Genomic DNA, 19,810 nt, shown 5'->3' with positions numbered 1-19,810 from the left:
GTAGATGAGGAGTAAGTATGAATGGTCACTAGCTCATCTCAGTACTGCCATTATTAAATTCCCTTGCTGCAGGGTGGGAGTTGAGGCACAGTGTGGTAGCTGACCTTATGGATACTACCTTGGTTGGGAAATTGGAGCACTAGCAACTTCATCAAGATTGAAGACAGAACAGAAGCTTTTCCCTCACATCAACACTACTTCAGTAGAAAAATTAGAACACTACCTATTTCCATGGACAGAGAAAACAAGATCACTCTCTGATAAGACTCCAACAACACTGCCAAGTGGGGCAGTCAGAGTGCTGCCGTCTGATTCTACAGAGCATGGCACAGGATGGGGTGAGGCCCAGATACTCAATTAATCATTTGGAACTCACAGTATGGAGTTACAGGTGATTGATGAAGGAGTATGGACAGTTACATATAGTAAGAAACGAGCCCTCCCAAACATGTTCGTGTCCTAATATCTAGAATCTTTAAATATGTTATGTGGAAAACAGAATTTTTCTGATGTGATTAAGGTTATGGGCCTTCAGTGGAAAGATTAGATTAGACAGGTGGGTCCAATGTGATCACATAATCCCTTAAAAATAGAGAATTTTTCCTTGCTAAGGTGAGTCAGATATAGTAGAAGAAGAAGAAAAAAAAAAATGCTATAGACAGGAACCTCATATCTGTTCCAGTTGAGAGAAGAATTTGATTCACAATTGCTGGCTCTGAGATATAGAGGCATATATTTAAGGGCTAGAGAGAAATGTCTAGAGATGTCTCTGAAGCTCTCAATCATTTTTCTTTTGATAAAAGCAATACTCAAAGATTTTCTAATTTTAAAACTGTATCAGTCTCCTTTAATCATAGAGTCTTGAGTTCTTCATAGGGTCTCCTGCATTGGCAGGAGTGTGCCACCTGGGAAGCTCTAATATCGACTGACCCATCTTTAAGTTCACAAATAATTCCTACTGTCAGCTAATATTTCCTGTTGAACTGCTGTCATGAATTTTACATTTATTTTCCAAGTCCAGAGGTTGTTTTTTGTTTGTTTAAATAAAATTTCCAATTCTTTATTTAATGAAACATTGTTCTCATACTTTCCTTTTTCACAGAAAAAATAGTGGCACTGTTTATTTTTAACAAATGTCTTCAGAAAAATATTGCTCACACAGAGAAAATTCTGTATCAAGCCATATACATATAAGCCTTGCACTGAGGATTTCTGAGGGAACTGTCAGAGATGTCAAATAATTACAATTCTCTAAGAAGTTTGCTTTAGGGGCATACTAATGCTGTTTTGTACCTTCCAGTGGCTGCTAGGCTGTTGGTTTACACTGCAGTTGTGGGACTGTTGATTTTTATAGTTTCTGCAGAGTTGAGTAGAGATAGTTGGGAATTAAGGCAAGTTAAATTGTCACTGCTGCTGTTTAGTTGCTAAGTCCTGTCTGACTCTTTGTGACTCCATGGACTGCAGCATGCCAGGCTCCTCTGTCCTCCATTATCTCTCGGTTGCTCAAATTCATGTTGAGTCGGTGATATTTTCTAACAATTTCTTCCTCTGCCACCCCCTTCTCCTTTTGCCATCATTATTTCTCATTATCAAGGTCTTTTCCAATGAGTTGAGTGGCTAGATAAAATGCCACACAGATCACCAATCCAGCCATTTTTCTTGAATAAAAACTGCCCAGGTTGTTGTAAGGCACTAGTTAATTTTCAGAATTCTGGAGTTGAATTTTGATAAATTTGTAGTGTTTTTGTTGCTTTTATAAAAGAATTTTTGGTGGTCCTTACTCCATCTTCCTTGCCCACCTTTCCTTTCAGTGCAGCACATATATTAGATTGTCTTTCCTAACTTAACCATTTTAAGTATTAAAGTATTTTCATATTGCTGTGCAACAGGTTTCTAGAACTTTTCATCCAGCAAAATGAAACTCTGTACCCACTAAATAACAACTTTTCTTTTCTCTTTCCCCCAACCACCTGGGAAACACCATTCTATTTTCTGTATCTATGTGTATATTTATAGTAAACAGTTTCAGTAATATGAGGTGATATCTCCTTGTGGTTTTTATGAGTGTTGTTGAGAATCTTTTTATATGCTTCTTGGCCATGTGGAGATCATTTTTGGAGAATTGTTTATGCAAGTCCTTTGCTCAATTTTTATTTGATGTATTTTTGTTTTTGTTGAGTTACAGGAATTCATTATATATTCTGGATATTAAAACTTTATCAGATTTATAATTTACATTTTCTTCCCATTCTGATGGATGCTTTTTCACTCTGTTGATTCTCTCCTTTGATATGCACAAAAATCCCATTTCTCTATTTTTGCTTTTTCTGTTTATACTTTTGGTATCATTTCCATGAAGTCACTGCCAAATTTAATGGTGTGAAATTTTTGGCTTATGTTTCCTTCTAATAATTATATAATTTCAGGTCTCATGTTCAGCTCTTCAGTCCACTTTGAATTAGTTTATAGGTTATTTTGAGTCCAACTTCATTCTTTCACCTGTGAGTATGCAATTCTCCCATCACCATTTGTTGGAAGAAATTATCATTTCCTATTGAGAGGACTAATCAATGATCATCTGACCATCTATGTAAGGATTATCTTATTCTTTTTGATGCTACTGAAAATTAACTTCTTTTCTTAAGTTTCTTTTTGGATTGTTCATTTTTAGTGTGTAAAAAGGAAACTGGTTTTTATGCTGAATTTTCATTTTTGCTGAACTTTTTTTATTAGTTCTAAGATTTTTTCTTTTTTTAATCTTTAACGGTTTTCTACATAAGGATCGTATCATCTTAGAAAAGAGGTAATTTTACTTCTTTCTTCTTAAGTTTTTAAAATTTATTTTTCTTACCTATTTTCTCTAGCTAGGTCTTCCAGTACTAGGTTGAGTAGAAGTGGTCAGAGATGGCATCCCTGTCTTGTTCTTTCTTGATCTGATAGGAAAAGTTTTTATTTCAAACCACTGAATGTGATGCAGTCTCTTCATATACAGTACTTACTATGTTGAGGAAGTTTCATCGTATGCTTGGCTGTTAAGTGTTTTTATCATGAAAGGATGTGGAATTTTGTCAAATTTTTTTTTCTGTATTTCCGTATCAATTGAGATGACCACATAATTTTTGACTTCACCTTATTAGTGTGGAGCATGGCATTCACTGATTTTCATATGTTGAAAAATCCTTGCAATTAAGGACAAAATCCCACTTACTCATGGTACAAAAATCTTTTAAATACTCTGTTGAATTCAGTCTGCCAATATTTTCTAGAGTTTTTATATTAACACTAATTAAGAATGTTGATTTGTAGTTTTATTTTTGTATGATATACTTCTCTGGCTTTGGTGTCATGGTGAGGCTGGCCTTATAGAATAAGACTGAAAATATTTACTTCTCTTCAACTTTTTCAAAGAGTTTGAAAATAATTGTTATATTTCTTTAATTGATATAATTCACCAATAAAGCACTTGATCCTGGGCTTTTCTCTGTTGGATGGTTTTTGATTACTGGTTCAACAACTTTACAAGTTACAGGTCTACTCAGATATTCTATTTCTTCATAATTGAGTCTTGGTAGGCTGTGTGTTTTTAGAAATATATCCATTAATCTTTCTACTTTACTGCCTCACAGTTGGTCACAGTATCATGTTATACAACTCTTTATTGCTATCATTGGCTGTAATTTCTTATCTTTAATTTCTGATTTTAGTTAATTGAGTATTCCTTCATCAATTTTTCTTTTTCCTTTTTCTTTCTTTCTTTTTTTTTTTTTTTTTTTGCTCTTCTGAGTTGATAATGCAAAATTGCTGCACTCAAATGTCAGCAAATTTGGAAAACTCAGCAGTGGTCAACAGGATTGGAAAAGGTCAATTGTTACTCCAATCTCAAAGAAAGGAAATGCCAAAGAATGCTCAAACTACCACACAATTGCACTCATCTCACATGTTAGCAAAGTAATGCTCAGAATTCCACAAGGCAGCCTTCAACAGTGCATGAACCGTGAACTTCCAGATGTTCAAGATGGTTTTAGAAAAGGCAGAAGAATCAGATAAAATTGCCAACATCCACTGGATCATTGAAAAAGCAAGAGTTCCAGAAAAATATCTATTACTGCTTTATTGACTATGCTAAAGCCTTTGACTGTGTGGATCACAATAAACTGTGGAAAATTCTTCAAGAGATGGGCATACCAGACCACTTGACCTGCCTCTTGAGAAATCTGTATGCAGGTTAGGAAGCAACAGTTAGAACTGGACATTGAACAACAAACTGGTTCCAAATAGGAAAAGAAATACATCAAGGCTGTATATTGTCATCCTGCTTATTTTACTTATATGAAGAGTACATCATGATAAATGCGGGCTGGAGGAAGGACAACCTGGAATCAAGATTGCTAGGAGAAATATCAATAACCTCAGATATGCAGATGACACCACCCTTATGGCAGAAAGTGAAGAGGAACTAAAGAGCCTCTTGATGAGGGTGAAAGAGGAGAGTGAAAAAGTTGGCTTACAGCTCAACATTCAGAAAATTAAGATCATGGCATCTGGCCCCATCACTTCATGGCAAATAGATGGAGAAACAGTGGGAACAGTGGCTGACTTTATTTTTGGGGACTCCAAAAATCAATGCAGATGGTGATTGCAGCCATGAAATTAAAAGATGCTTACTCCTTGGAAGGAAAGTTATGACCAACCTAGGCAGTATTTTAAAAAGCAGAGACATTACTTTGTCAACAGACATCTTTTTAGTCAAGGCCTGGTTTTTCCAGTAGTCATGTATGGATGTGAGAGTTGGAATGTGAAGAAAGCTGAGAGCCGAAAAATGGATGCTTTTGAATGGTGGTGGTGTTGGAGAAGACTTTTGAGAGTCCCTTGGACTGCAAGGAGATCCAACCAATTCATCCTAAAGGAGATCAGTCCTGGGTGTTCATTGGAAGGACTGATGCTGAAACTGAAACTCCAATACTTTGGCCACCTGATGCAAAGAGCTGACTCATTTGAAAAGATTCTGATGCTGGGAAAGATTGAGGGCAGGAGGAGAAGAGGACGACAGAGGATGAGATAGTTGGATGGCATCACCAACTCATTGGACATGGGTTTGGGTAGGCTCTGGGAGTTGGTGATGGACAGGGAGGCCTGGTGTGCTGCGGTTCATGGGGTTGCAGAGTTGGACGTGACTGAGCAACTGAACTGAACTAAGTTGATAATTTCAAATAACTTGTCTTGAAGTTTGCTACCTTTGAGCAACTTTAGTGATTTTTCTCAACTCACTTATTGTATCTTTAGGCACCAAAATTTCTATTTGGTTCTCTTTTTATGTTGATAGTTTAAATTTATTGATATTCTCATATTGTTTATGCAACATTTTCTTGATTTTGTTTAGTCACCTAAAAACAAAAAGCTGTGCCCTCATTTAACATCATTAAGGCAGTATTTTTAGTTTCTTTGTTCAGTAATTTAGAGATACATATTCTGTAGATCAGTCTGTGGAGATTTACTTTGCTTTTTAAGTTGTTTCATGTTTCCCTCTTTGTACACATATGATTTATGATAATAATAATAATAAAAAAAAAGAGGCTCCTCTCCTATTCTTTACAAACCATCTTTTTGCAACATAAGTCTCTTCACCAATCAGCCCAGCTAGAGGTTTCAGGATCTCTGAAGACTTTTCTGGTCATGTGTCTTTCCTGAGTGTGAACATCTATTTTTATTCTAGCATATACAGCTACTTTTAACTATCTTAATTTCCCTGTTCATTTCAGTTCCATTCAGTTCAGTCCCTCAGTCATGTGCGACCTCAGTTCTTTGCAACCTCATGGACTGAAGCACTGCCAGGCCTCCCTATCCATCACCAACTCCTGGAACTTACTCAAACTCATGTCATTGAGTCCATGATGCCATCCGACCATCTCATCCTCTGTTGTCCCCTTCTCCTTCTGCCTTCAATCTTTCCCAGAAACAGGGTCTTTTCAAATGATTAAGTTCTTCACATCAGGTGGCCAAAGTATTGGAGTATCAGCTTCAGCATCAGTCCTTCCAATGGACATTCAGGACTGATTTCCTTTAGGATGACTGGTTGGATCTCCTTGCAGTCCAAGGGACTCTCAAAAGTCTTCTCCAATACCACAGTTCAAAAGCATCAATTCTTTTGTGCTCAGCTTTCTTTATAGTCCAACTATCACATCCATATGTGACTATTGGAAAAACCATACTTTGAATAGATGGACTTTTGTTGCAAAGTAATGTCTCTGCTTTTTAAAATGCTGCCTAGGTTGGTCATAACTTTTCTTCCAAGGAGCAAGCATATTTTAATTTAATGGAGCAGCCAACACCTGTGGTGATTTTGGATCCCCCCAAAAAAGTATCTCACTGTTTCCACTGTTTCCCCATCTATTTGCCTTGAATTGATGGGACCAGATACCATGATCTTAGTTTTCTGAATGTTGAGTTTTAAGCCAACTTTTTCACTCTCCTCTTTCACTTTCATCAAGAGGCCCTTTAGTTCTTTTTCACTTTCTGCCATAAGGGTGGTGTCATCTGCATATCTGAGGTTATTGATATTTCTCCCAGCATTCTTGTTTCCACCTTGTGTTTCATCCAGTTCAGCATTTCTTATGCTGTACTCTGCATATGAGTTAAATAAGCAAGGTGGTAATATACAGCCTTGATGTACTCCTTTTCCTATTTGGAACCAGTCTGTTGTTCCATTTCCAGTTCGAACTGTTGCTTCTTGAACTGCATACAGATTTTCTCAGGAGGCAGGTCAGGTGGTCTGGTATTCCCACCTCTTTTAGAATTTTCCACAGTTTGTTGTGATCCACACAGTCAAAGACTTTAGCATAGTCAATAAAGCAGGAGTAGATGTTTTTTTGGAACTCTTGCTTTTTCAATGTTTTGACAGATGTTGGCAATTTGATATCTGGTTCCTGTGCCTTTTCTAAATCCAGCTTGAACATCTGGAAGTTCACGGTTCATATACTGTTGAAGCCTATCTTGGAGTATTTTGAACAATACTCTGCTAGCTTGAGATGACTGCAATTGTGCAGTAGTTTGAGCATCCTTTAGCATTGCCTTGCTTTGAGATTGGAATGAAAACTCACTTTTTCCAGTCCTGTGGCCACTGCTCAATTTCCAAATTTGCTGGCATATTGAATGCAGCACTTTCATAGCATCATCTCCTAAGATTTGGAATAGCTCAACTGGAATTTCATCACCTCCACTGGCTGTGTTTGTAGTAATGCTTCCTAAAGCACACTTGACTTTGCATTCTAGGATGTCTGGCTCCAGGTGAGTGATCACACCATTGGGATTATCTGGATCATGAAGATTGTTTTTGCATAGTTATTTTGTATATTTTTGATACCTCTTCTTAATATCTTCTGCTTCTTTTAGGTCCATGCCATTTCTTTCCTTTATTGTGCTCATCTTTGCCTGAAAATTTCCCTTGGTATCTTTAATTTTCTTGAGGAGATTTCTATATTTTCCCATTCTATTATTTTCCTCTATTTCTTTGCATTCATCACTGAGGAAGACTTCCTTATTTCTCCTTGCTATTCTTTGGAACTCTGCATTTAAATGGGTATATCTTTCCCTTTTTCCATTCCCTTTCACTTTTCTTCTTTTCATGGTTATTTGCAAGGCTTTCTTAGATAACCATTTTGACATTTTACATTTCTTCTTTTGGGAATGGTCCTGATCCCTGCCTCCTATACAATGGCACAAGCCTCCATCTGTAGTTCTTCAGGCATTCTCTCTATCAGATCTAATCCCTTGAATTTGCCTATTACTTCATGGCAAATAGATGGTGAACAAGTGGAAACATTGGTAATTTTATTTTCTTGGGTTCAAAAATCACTGTGACCATGACTGCAGCCACAAAATTAAAAGATACTTGCTCCTTAACCTAGACAACATGTTAAAAAACAGAGACATCACTTTGCCAACAAAGGTCTGTATAGTGAAGGGTATGGTTTTCCCAGTAGTCATGTATGAATGTGAGAGTTGAACCACGAAGAAAATTGAGCACCAAGGAACTGATGCTTTCAATCTGTGGTCCTGGACAATACTCTTGAGAGTCCATTGGACAGCAAGGAGATCAAATTTGTTCATCTTAAAGGAAATCAATCTTGAATATTCATTGGAAGACTGACACTGAAGGTGAAGCTCCAATGCTTTGATCACCTGATGCAGAGAATGAACTTATTGGAAAAGACCATGATTCTGAGAAAGATTGAGGGATGGAAAAGAACTGGGCAATAGAGGATAAGATGGTTGGATGATACCAATGACTCAATGGACATGAGTTTGAACAAACTCAGGGGGATACTGAAGGACAGAGGAGCCTGGCATGCTGCAGTCCATAGGGTTGCAAAGAGTTGATCACAATTTAGCCGCTGAACAACAAAATGCTCACCCTCAGTAGCACTTGGCTTCCATTTCTATTGAGATACTATGCCTAACATTTTTTGCTCCCTACACCATCTCCCTGTAGAGCTTCATACTCCCTGCTGCTCTAATGCCCCATGTTACAGGTCTTTGACCTCTAATCCAAATTACATAACTCGTTCACCAAGCAAGCCAACTCAAGTGATACATGCAATAACTAGTCCTTTATATGGACACAAAACATTAGATAAAGTTTCCACTTTTTCCAGGAGCCAGTAACTGGGAGGTTTCCTTCTGATTGTGTTGTACTACATGGGGTCGGGGGATTGGCAAAGATGAACACATGCAAAATACAAAAAAAAAGCAAAAAAAAAAAAAAAACTCTTTATATAAAGTCAAATTCCTTCTTAATTATTCAGTGCTTCATGCTGCTCCTGGATGAGCCCAACTACCTGGACCTCGATGACTGTGTGTGTTTAAGAAGAACTAAAGGCTTTTAAGCACATCTAGGTCCTCATCTCCCATTCCCAGGACTTTCTGAATGATGTCTGTATCAACGTCATTAACATTTGCAACAAGAAACTAATCTTGTTGTGATCAGTATGTGAGGACATGACCAGAGATGAAAGAGAATCAGATGAAGAGGTTTCACAGGAGCAGAATCAGATTGCATACATGAAGAGCTACACTGTTAGGTTCAGTCATGGCAATGCCAAGCTGATCCAGCAGACCTACAGCAAGGAGAAGGCACTACAGAAAATGATGACATCAGGACTGACAGAGAGAGCTGTGAGTGACAAGACACTGTCATTTTATTTCTCACCATGTGGAATGATCCACCACCCATTATCATGGTGCAAAATGTCACTTCAAGTAAACGAAAGACAGGACTTGCATCTACAACAATCTGAAATTATGTATCAATCTCGAACCATGAATGACCTTGATGGGGCCCAATGGAACAGAAACATCAACTCTTCTGAAGTTGATCACTAGAGAGCTATTAATTGCAGACAGAATGACTAAAAGCACTCTCATGTCAAGAGAGTACATTACCATCAGCATTTATAAGAGCAGGCGGACTTAGATCTTTTGCCTTTGGAGTGCATGATGAATGCTACACAGAGAGCAAGGTGAAGGAAGGAAGGAAGAAGATGATTATGCAACTAGTCTCATTGGGAAACAGCAGGTCATCCCAGTCCAGAACCTCTCTGATGGCAGAAGTCTTGAGGGTGTCTGGCCTGGCAGAACCCCCACATGCTCTTCTTGGATGAACCTGGATATTGAGACCATCAGTGCCCTAGAAGATGGCATCAGTGATTTTGAGGGTTGTGTGATGCTGATCAGTCATGGTTTCAAACTCCTTCAACAAGTTGCACAAGAATTGCAGGTCTTTGAGAAGTAGACAATTACCAAGTGGCCTGGAGACATCATGGTCTACAAGAAGAACTTCAAGTCCAAGCTGGTGGGCGAGGAGCCCCAACTCACAAGGAGGACCCACAACATGTGAGACCTTGCTGGCCCTCTAGGCCAGGCCTCTGGGGTTGTATTCCTGCATTGCTGAAATATTTTCCCCCATCCTCTTCCCTGCCAATATTAGCCTTAGCTCCACTCTGATCTTATCTACAGCTGGATAGTACCTGTCCATCTCCTGTCCTTCCAGATACTTCTGTCCATGTCTAGACTTAGCTGGCTGTTTCTGCCAGCTCTTTGCTGGTTCTGACTGTGATATAATTATTTAATGGTGTAACTTTTAAACATGCATGACATCTACAAAGCATCCCAAAAAAAAGAAAAAGATTAAAAAAAAATAAGAAAGAAAAAATCCAATCAGAAAATGCTTGATAAGGTGCTTTGGTATTCAAAAGCTTATCATCCAACATATGAGATATAAAATTTTAGTTAACAAATATACCTTCGAATATATTTTCTAAATGGGAGATTTGCTTTTCCAATTAAAATTTCATGTTGAGTATACTTTTAAAAATTAATTCTTAAAACATTTTTTAATTTTATAAATTTAAAATATAAATATATTTTGTATAAATTTTAAACTTTTAATAAAGAATCATGTCTTTAATGTAAACCTATTTTAGTTATAACTGTGCATATGACAATGCTAAAATAACATCCAGGAAATCAAGAAGCTATTTACTTGTCTTTTCATTTTAAACTTTTTAATGTCTAAATTTATACCTACATGATTTACTATATTCTGTGTTGATGGAGTTAACAAAACCCTTGTATGCTTGTAAAATTCAAAGAATCTACCTGCCAATGCAGGAGACTCAGGGGATGTCAGTTTGATTCCTGGGTCTGGAAGATCCCCTGGAGGAGGAAATGGCAACCCACCCAAGTATTCTTGGCTGGAAAATTCCATGGACAAAGGAGCCTGGAAGGCACAGTCAGACATGACTGAGCATGCACACATGCATAATTTTATACAACTTTTCAAATATATTTTGAAATTACATACTTTCCTTATAAAAGAGCAGATATAGGATCTACCTTATTAATTACTAATTTTAGAATAGCATATGTTGGTGCTAAAAATAGCATTCTAAATTATGTAACAGTTCCCTGGGTTGGGAAGGTCCCCTGGAGAAGGGAACAGCTACACTCTCCAGTGTTCTGGCTTGGAGAATTCCATGGACTGTATAGTTCATGGGGTTGCAAAGAGTCAGACACGACTGAGTGACTTTCACTTTTCTATTCCCCTCATTTTGCAAATGGCAAAATTTGGTGCTGTTAGGTAAACATGCTTATCTCTGTTAGTGGAAGGAACAGGAGTACAAGAGTTGGAAGATGAGTGTAGAAATGAACTTAGAGCTAAAACCTGACTTTCAGTGAGGTGAATACCATTAGCACTTCCAATTAGAAAGCAAAGATTTGTGCAAAAGATCAGAAACATAGTTTTTGTTGTTGTTGTTGTTTTTTTTTCTTTCTGTCAAACAAGATTTCAAACCACTGGAGTAGTCTACATAATTTTGTTTTTCAAACTACGGGAATAGCTTACATTGCTCTGAGTTCAGTATGAGAACAGCCAAGATACCAATGGACTCAGAACAAGCAAAGACCAAGCCCACATTAAAACTGCCCTATATTTATTACACTCTTAGTTAAGCATCTTACCAATAAAATTATAATGAAAGTATCCTGACAAATAATTATAAAGTAATTGAGAAATGAGAAACATTTAGTCTGGATAACTCCATTAACAGGTTGGTAGGAAATCTGGTGGGCTTGAAACAAAGAAGAGAACTGAAGACAAATAACTACATTTACTTTGTTTTGAAAGTGTAAACTATAGGAGAGATACATTTTCTAGTTACCAGCATTTCATGTTTTTCCCATTACACTCTAAATTAGTATTAAGTAAGGAATATTGCCATGTTTACATAATTCCATCATTGTTTCTCAGATTGAAATACTGAATTAAGACATCATAATGGAAAAACTAAACTTTGCCTCCTGGTGCTCATGATGATTTACCTCTCATTTATGATACAACACATTCTTCTTCTCAATTCATCTTTCCAAGAACATTTTATGAAACTGTTGGTTAGATAAATATTCAAGATTTATATTATGAGTATGTAAATGCTATTCAAAAATGCAACCACACAGCAAAATATGATTATTTATTTCCATGAAAAATGTTTATTTTCTTGGTGCTAATAATTATCTTGCTTCATTTGCTTAATTTTATGTCTCTATCGTAATTTCTATTCTAAACTCACTGACTACCTCACACTCCTCTGCTGTGTTGAGATACATCAGTTCAGGTCATTTGCTCAGTCATATTCAACTCTTTGTGACCCCAGGGACTGCAGAATGTCAAGCTTTCCTGTCCATCACCAACTCCCAGAGCTTGTCTAAACTCATATCCATCGAGTTGGTGATGCCATCCAACCATCTCATCCTCTGTTGTCCCCTTCTCCCCCGGCCTTCAATCTTTCCCAACATTTGAGTGTTTTCCAGAGTCAGTTCTTCATGTCAGGTGGCCAAAGAATTGGAGCTTCAGCTTCAGCATCAGTCCTTCCAATGAATATTCAGAATTGATTTCCTTTAGGATTGATGGGTTTGATCTCCTTGCAGTCCAAGGGGCTCTCAAGAGTCTTCTCCAACACCACAGTTCAAAGTATCAGTTCTTTAGTGCTCAGCTTTCTTTATGGTCCACCTCTCATATCCATACATTACTACTGGAAAAACCATAGCTTTGACTAAATGGACCTTTGTCAGCAAAGTAATGTATCCGTTTTTTAATATTCTGTCTAGATTTCCCATAGATTTTCTTCCAAGAAGCATCTTTTAATTTCATGGCTATAGTCACCATCTGAAGATAATGTATAAAATTTATCTCCCTGATAAAACACCTCCCAAGTCATATAAGCTACTTCAATTCTAATGGATTATTTCACATATCCTATATACAGTTGTCATCCTAATTGCCCTGCCCTGGAAACTCCATTTATCTCTTTATTCTGTTTATTTAAATTTATCTCTTTTTCTCTGTTTACTTTTTTTTTTGTCGTGGCATTTTAATATTTATTTAGTATATGTTTGACTTCCTGGGTAGCTCATATGGTAAAGAATCTGCTTGCAATGCAGGAGACCTGTGTTCAACCCCTGGGTCAGGAAGATCCCCTGCAGGAGGGCATGGCAACCCACTCCAGTATTCTTGCCTGAAGAATCCCATGGACAGAGGAGCCTGGTGGGCTTCAGTCTATGGGGTCGCGAGAGTCAGACACGACTGGGTGGCTAACACAACAGCACAGCAGCAATACACATTATAAATTGTCTATTTAATACATTCCAGAGAGAATGGCCTATGTTGTATTAATACAATTTCTCTATTATGTGTACAAGACATTTTATATTAGACTAATAGTTCATATTATTTCTGTTAAATACCCATTCACAACAAAATAGTCCATTATGTATTTTCCTCTAAAAATCATTTCCAAATGCATGCTTTACTTAATATTTAACCTATATATCACCTTGGGCATACACATCATCCAATAATCTCCTAAAGAAACTGTCTCAAAGTTACTCTTGTGAGAGTCTATATGTCTTAAAATATTTTTATTCTACCCTCACAGCTGATTGGTAGCTTGGGCAGAGGGTCATAGTTTCAAATAATGAAGTATCTTAGAACAAAGGAATTGAGAATTTGACCCTGCTTCAAACACTGCAAAGTGACCCGTTAGTGCTTTAAAAGGTAATACAACGTTTACTTTGCTTTCTTTTTTTTTTTTTTTTATTTATTTTTATTAGTTGGAGGCCAATCACTTTACTTTGCTTTCTTAAATGACCAATTTGATTGGAATATAGAACATGATGTAAGATGAAGCAAAGGAGTTTTCACTGAGATCAGCTAGTAGGCTGTTTTTATAATCCAAGAGAGAGAGGGTAGTGTCCCTGGACTAAAGTAAGTAAGAACACTGTTGGAAATCTAGGCATCAATTTTAAACTGGCTGAAGTAAAGCAATGAATTTTTTTTAATTAGTTGGAGGCTAATTACTTTACAATATTGTAGTAGTTTTTGCCATACATTGACATGAATCAGCCATGGATTTACATGTGTTCCCCATCCTGAACCCCCCTCCCACCTCCCTCCCCATTCCCTCCCACTGGTACATATGCACAAGGGAATATTACTCAGCCATTAAAAAGAATATATTTGAATCAGTTCTAATGAGATGGATGAAACTGGAGCCCATTATACAGAGTGAAGTAAGCCAGAAAGATAAACACCAATACAGTATACTAACACATATATATGGAATTTAGAAAGAATAAATGTTTTATCTGTATGGGATCTATTTTAACAATCACGGACCAGTGAAAAAGGTTTGGAGCTTGCTCTGCTTGTGGAGCACATTTGCATTTAAGTAAAGATAATTTTTAAAACTTCATTCCAACAAATGTAGTTAAAGTGGATTTACACTGTAGCTGACTTTGGTTTTGCGAATTTCCAAAGGGTCAGAAAATTCCTGGCGACTACCCAGTTCTCCTCAAAACTGAATAACCCACTTCTGTGTAGCACAGTGTGAAAGTGTCAGTCGCTCAGTCACATCCAACCCTTTGTGACTCCATGAACTGTAACCCATCAGCCTCCTCTGTCCAGGGGATTCTCTAGGCAAGAATACTGGAGCGGGTTGCCTAAATTTATTTCAGTGTAGGACTTACCCCTAGGATTAATAAACAGCAAGTTGAAAAACAGTTTTGTGTTATAGGTATGGCAACTAAGTTCCTTTTCACAAGTGATCGATGTATCAGTATAAGTTGGTGATTGGAAAAATGTGTTGCAAACCATTCTAATGAGAATTGCCTATGGTGTTGGTTAAAAAACAGAGAGCTTTAATCTTCACCCTTGAAAGTATATATTAATATAGTCTGATGGTTGAGCCCAGGAATCTGCATTTTAAAAAAAGCTCTCCTGGAGTGTTATGTACTAAAAATTTTGAGAACCACTGGGACTGTTTTGTAAGAAGCTAATACATTCATTTGGAATAATTCAGGTTAATGTTGAAGTTAGATACAGAGATAATACACAATGAAATTACATTGCTAATGAATGATCATTTCAATTTGATATTTGGGAGGTTAACCTTTTGTCATGAATCTACAAATGAATATTACAGATGTTGTATAGTTTTAATGATGTGGAATTAATATCCTAGAAGCATAACAAATCCAGACTAACCTGAGAATTACTAAGTTGAAACAGTAAAATCATCAAAAAATTCCACTGTCTAAGATCAACACAAGTTACTGCCAGGACATAATTAGATTATGAAACGCTACATTCTCTTTCAAAAGCAGAAAATGCATTTGAAGAATTACTGCATGACACCTTCCAATTTATAGTTAGGGTTCACAGCTATTTTAAAAACTCTGCATCATTTATCGCTATTGTGAACAAATTCTGGCATGACTTAAGGAGAGGTATTGCCTTCAGATAATACAGATGTTTGTATCAGGGAGTTAACAAACAAACCATCAATAAGTAATCCAGCAATATAATGAAACCATCACCTAACAAAAGTGACACAGTGCATTGCTTGCTGTAGCAAGTAATTAAAATGAAACAAGTTTGTTACATTTAGGATAATAAAAGGAAATAACTACAAGCAGCTGAGAGGGCTTTTTGTTTGAAAAAGGAGAAGCTTTCTGGTTGTGGTTTTCGTCTGCATTACAATGTTTTGCTCCCTGTGACCTTTGGACATCCTGCACTTTTAAAATGCATCATTTTTAAATGTTTCACTTGGGTGGTGGAGCAATGGTGCCTTTCATTCATTCTGCAATGATGTTTGCATTTTTCTTGTAGGATTATATTTAATTCTTCTCTTATAGATTGATAATTCACCATATGATTTGTCAGAAGTAAAGCTTCCTTCAACCTCAAGCCAATAAAATGGAGCTGTTGTTTGTACAGAACTAAATATGTACTAAAGACTAGGCTAAGGGCTTTGTCCCTGGATCATATTTCACTTTCATTAGAATCAGCTTGTGCAGGAAGAAAAGTGAGGGTACAGAATTCAGTAAGCCATTTAAGATCATTCAGTACCTTTCTCTTTTTTTTGTTTTTCTTTCCTTATTTCATACTTATTTCATTTCCTTATTTCATCCTTATTTCATGGTTTTCCTATTGGCACTGGAAAGGGAAGTTTTCCCACTCCCAGACAGTATTTTCTCCTTCACTTAATGAAAGATATAAGCCATAAACATTGCAGGCTGAAAAAGGGAAAGTTGGTAGTCTGGCAAAGAAGTCTTAACTTCTAGTGGAACTGAAAGGAAAGCTGGAGACAGGTTCAGTGTCGAGAATCTGGGTTGTTTTTCCTGATCCCTTGAGTCAAACAGTGTGACTTCCTCATTTGCTTCCATTACCCAAGATAAAAAATAAAATGAAATAAAGAAAAAAACACATTCCAAAATCAAATAAATGATTTTTTGATTATCTGGGTCACTGATCCCCTTCACTAACATGTATAATCAAGAGCTGATGATGACACATATGATAAGTAATTCTCTGATGAAAACTTTGATACTTAATTTCTTATGGGAGTTTAGTTTTTGCTTTTACAAGTTTTAGTTCCAACAAGGCTATTCCTGAAGAATGCCCTGTTTAGTCCTCTGGGTTTTAGAATGTCATTTGAAATACTTGTAGACATTTAAGAAAAAGGAAAGTGAAGTCATGTTTCAGAGGAGAAAAAAGGAATCCAACCAGGAGTAACAGTTTAATCCAGACTAGACAGCAGGATGCATGAACTCTGACTGTTGAAATAACAAGTTAGAAATCATAAACTAGACTCCCACCAAAATGAAGATTTCACTCATTTCCCAGCCCCTCACTTTACTCTTTTCTCTTTCATACAGCTTTTATAATGCACTTGTCAAACTAGCTAAATTCACATTTCTATGCTGACCATGAAGTGTTTAGGCTTCCAAGATGGTCAAAATGAACTGCTTTGAAGCTAGTAATCTGCTGAATTAGCTGCCTTCTTTCATGGTATTCCAGAACAAACAGATCCCCTTTAAAGAAGTCTCTACTCTTGTTTCAAGTGGTTCAAATCTGTTATTCTTATATAAAGATGTAGGGTTCTTCCAAGAGAGGTTCAAAGAGAAATTTAGGAATAAAATGTTAAGTAGATTAAAAGGACTTTTAGTATAAAGATCATGTCACTGAGTAAAAGATGAGGTTAAAATTGGCCATTACTTTACTGTGTAACCAGTTATGTGTTTTTCCTTAACTTGCATAGAAAGTCTCAAGTTAGCCCTAAGTTTTAGAAAGGAATGTCATCACCGGGACAAATGTCAGAGTAGTAATATTCATTGAGTGCTTAGTCTAACACATGGGTCGGGAAGATCCCCTGCAAAAGGAAATGGCAACCCACTCTACTACTCTTGCCTGGAAAATCCCATGGACGGAGGAGCCTGGTAGGCTACTGTCCATGGGGTCACAAAGAGATGGACATGACTGAGCGTCTTCACTTTTCTTTACTGTCTGAGCCACAGGGAAGCCTGCTGTAGTACAGTGCAGAAAAATCCAAACAAACTTTAAGATGGACCTACACATTTGACTTGCTTATTCTCTAAAGACCATCTTTTTTATTTTATTTATTTACTTTTCTTTTTATCTTTTTAATATGTCCTTAAATGTTTCAGCATAATAATGTATTATCTATCATATTTATAATAATGATTAAGAGGAACTAGTAAGATAAGTCACATAAGGTGCTTGGGACATAGTAAAATCACAATAAAAGCTATGCATATTATACCCCATAACACATACTATTTGACATACACCAAATAGTTTTGTAACAATGGAAATAATGTGTATGAATCATATCCTAATGCCTTCACATAGCAGTCACAAGTAAATACTGTCATTCTGTATACATAAATCACCAATAATTTTCTGTACCTATGAGTGAGGTGCAAAACTGGAATCCAATGAACCTAACAGTTGTGATATTTTGTAGAACATATTGAAATATTTACCTTTGAAAGGAAAGAGAGAAACTATATTTGCTTTATTCATATAAACATATAATGTTATAGTCATCTTTAAAACTGAATTAGCTTATTCTCATATATGCAAAAATACTCTATAATTTATGACACCACATGAAGATCTTTATTTACAAACATCTAGCCAGATGCACTGCAAATAACATGATTATGGTTGAACAATTTGTTCTCAAGAAGTCATAATTTCTTGAAAGCTCTGTTAACCTTTCCAAGCCACTCGGGTATCATTTAGTATAATGAGTGCTAGTTTCTTAAGTGGCATCCCAGTGACCCAAAAGATTTCTCCCAACTTCTAAAAGTGCTTCTTAGTCTCCATGGTACAGTTTACACAGTGGGAAAATATGGTTCATTATCTTACAAACATACATTACAGGCAAAGAACTTAATAATTCCAACAGCATTTTTATGCTTAATTTAAAGTGGATAACAATAAAAGGAGTGTTTCTAAAAATAAAGTGAAAGTCACATGCAGAAAGTCAACTATTATGATCCAATATTTTCTCTTTTACTGAATTTTGTTAAAAAAATTCATCTACAAGCCAATTTTAGGATTCCTTTTAAGATGTAAATGAGTATCAGAAGGGAGGGGCTATCTCAGGCTAATTTCCTTAGCACACTCAGAATGATGATTTTCATCTTCTCCTATTGCTCTCCAAGGCCCTTTTCTGGTTCTACAAACTGATGTTTTGCTCTTTTCAAGCTTGAATGGCAATTGGAACATATTTTTTAACTCAATGAATTTGTATCTAGGCAAGTTCCTAATTGCCTTACATAAACAGTTTCTTCAATTTTTCTATAAAAAATATTCTTATACAAATCACTACCTCTACAAAATAAAATTTAGATTTCTCTGAATGATAAGAAAAATGAGTAATGGAATTAATATGATATTACATACAATATATTCCCATAACACTGCAGATATATCATTCTTGCTTCTCCCTTGTGCATCATAAATATGATCACACAATTTAAGAAAGAGAGGAAATCACTTATTTCTAGTTCTCATTCCTAATCTGAGGTCAAAAATCCTTTTCCAAGTTATGATTATGTCTGAAACCACTACTTTAGAGATGGAGGGTTAGTTATTACATTGAGAATTTCAACTTAAAGTGTGGGATATTTCCACAAAGAGTATTAATGGATGATGAAGCAGGAATGTGTTGGATTTTGTGAAAAATGAGTGGGATAGTGGTGGGCAGAAGTTTCTCTTTTTACTGAAGTCTCATAAGCATTTATCTTTTTACAAATTTATGTAGAAAATTTTGGTTTCAGAATCAAATTCATTATGACCTATTTTCATCTTAGTTATAAGAAAAGAAAAATATGAATTCTACTACAAGGAATAAGATAGTATATTCCCAACTTTAATACACCTGCAGAAATCACATGGATCATCTTATCAAAGTGTAGATTCTGAGTTTGGTATGTTTTGAGTAGGGCCTCAGATTCTGTTTCTAAGAAGCTATTAGGGAATGCTACTGTGCCTGATAAATGGACTACATTTTGAGTAGCAAGGGAATAGAAAATAGAGTTATTCCTTTTTTAACATCATTAGATTTTCAGAGATGCCTGAGGAGTTACATGATTAATGCTTACATATCAGTGTAGTTCTTTAGTTTAACTGAAAACCAAAGAATAACCTAGTACAGAGAAAAGATTATAGAATGGTAATTCCGATACTGTAATAACTATAATTTTATTCTGTGGATTTTCAGATTTATGACATAGGTTACAAGAATGCATATATCAGACACAATATAGAAATTTTGGGAAGAAAGTAGTTTGAGTATGGAGACAACGAGAATATATGGAGGTTTACAACTGTCTGAAGACTTCCTGAGGAAAAGGGCATAGTTGTTCCTATGTAAAAATGAATGGGCTG

General features: G+C 36.2%; 1 pseudogene; it reads left to right on the top strand.

Annotated features, from left to right (window-relative positions):
• Positions 1-7,710: 7,710 nt before the first annotated feature.
• LOC110144307 (ATP-binding cassette sub-family F member 2 pseudogene) lies at positions 7,711-9,892 on the top strand (annotated as a pseudogene).
• Positions 9,893-19,810: the final 9,918 nt, after the last annotated feature.

This window comes from Odocoileus virginianus, chromosome 25 (assembly GCF_023699985.2).
Source record: "Odocoileus virginianus isolate 20LAN1187 ecotype Illinois chromosome 25, Ovbor_1.2, whole genome shotgun sequence".
NCBI lineage: Eukaryota > Metazoa > Chordata > Mammalia > Artiodactyla > Cervidae > Odocoileus > Odocoileus virginianus.
This window is presented reverse-complemented; position numbering and strand designations above follow the sequence as displayed.